General features: G+C 42.2%; 1 long non-coding RNA gene across 1 annotated transcript; it reads left to right on the top strand.

Annotated features, from left to right (window-relative positions):
- Window positions 1–480: 480 nt before the first annotated feature.
- LOC149989818 (uncharacterized) lies at window positions 481–1,662 on the top strand. Its single transcript, XR_016504723.1, has 2 exons — window positions 481–959; window positions 1,248–1,662. It is a non-coding gene; the product is annotated as an uncharacterized LOC149989818 (long non-coding RNA).

The following is a 1,662-nucleotide window of genomic DNA, read 5'->3' as shown; positions in this document are numbered from 1 at the left end:
AAGAAAAGATTTAAACATAGATTAAGTTGAAATTGTAGATTAGAGGCTCTATACATATATATATATATATATATATAAAAAGGGAAATGCTCTATAAGTTTTGATAATAGTCAACATACAAAATAACATAGAAATAAAGAACATACTTGTTGGATAGAATTAGCCAAAAAAAGACCACCACAGGGAATTTAACTAGTACTAGAGTATCAAGAATCTATATTTGAAAAATCATCAAAAAAAACGTTGAACATTAAAATTCTGTAATCCACAATATAAAATATAAAAACAAAGATATTTTCAAAATTGTCCTGAAATATGCATCAGGTCTATTGGACCAAAAACCACTGGAGAAACATTGACCATCCAATAGAACTACATCCTCCTTGTAAAGTTTACAGTTTTTCATCTCAATTCTTCAATCTATCTCAGTGATCTCCAATCTCAATGTGACTCCAAACACATAATCCTCAAATCCACAGTGATCCATGGTTGATGGTCGGTGGTTGTCACCGCCCACCTCCATGCATGCAATAGGGCACTACCACACCCTGCAAAGACCGCCATGCACACTTTCATCTTTCATCCTTCAACGCCAGGTGGGAATAATATATTCTTCCCCTCCCCGGGTGGAGCTTCATTCCTTTTATTTCCTCCCCCAAATGTTGATGGTTGCTTACATGGTGACAGTGCAGCTGTACTTACTGGCAGTTCCAGAGACCTGGCCCAAGGGAGTCAACCTTGCGCCGCTCTAGCCTTGAAGGGTCTGTGGTCCAACTCGTTGTGAACTCTTTCCCCCCTCAAGACTGCCACCAAAACTGCCTCCACCGCAGCTAAATCTCAAACTCTCCGAGTTTCCCACAAACTCATGATTTTCAAACAGGCTCGACCCACTCCAGATAGAAATTGAATGCACCACCAGAGGCTGCGTTTGAGCTCGGCTGCCACACATCAGTCACGAGGTACTCCATGCGGACTGGAAGCTTGAGGGCTAGTTCTCCTCCACAAATCTAATGGGAACCTGGAAATCTGAGCTCGGTGACTTGCCATGAGAGTGACCCCTTTCTCACTCTCGTTTTTTTTGTTTTGTTTTTTTTTTTCATTTTTCTCTTTTTAACTCGCTGGCTCGCTCTCTTTCTGTCTCTGTTTGTTGCTTTGATGGCAGTATGCAGAGTTAGGTAGATGTGCTCGTCAACTAGCGAGAGTGAGGTTGTGATACGGACGCGGTTATTGTTATGGGGCACTGACAGGTTTCAGGCTTCCCGACGAAATGAGTTCCGAATCAGTCCTTGCGTTGGTGGTGGTGTGTGGAGACGTTGATTGGGGTACGTCCCCTTTGGAAACTAGCTGCACACTAAGCGCATGCACACTGACAGGCGTAGAATCCAGGAGGGTGCCGGGAGAGTGGATCATGGATGCCGAGTTTAGTTCACACTCTCTCTTCGTCGAAGGATATGAGCAGTCTTGAGCGTTGTAAGAGCATAGGTTGCTGTATTAGAACTTATGCGCTATCCTTAGACGCAACACAACTTAAATTCTACAACCTGCAACATTGATTTTTTTTTTCATATTTTCCCCTCCTTCTAGCGAGTACAGAACAATTATTCATGTGTCCAATGCATTCAAATAATTGTGGAGGGTAAAAAAATTGATGTGGATTGTGAA

The sequence above is a fragment of the Physcomitrium patens genome, chromosome 1 (assembly GCF_059467195.1).
Source record: "Physcomitrium patens ecotype Gransden chromosome 1, ASM5946719v1, whole genome shotgun sequence".
Lineage (NCBI taxonomy): Eukaryota > Viridiplantae > Streptophyta > Bryopsida > Funariales > Funariaceae > Physcomitrium > Physcomitrium patens.
This window is presented reverse-complemented; position numbering and strand designations above follow the sequence as displayed.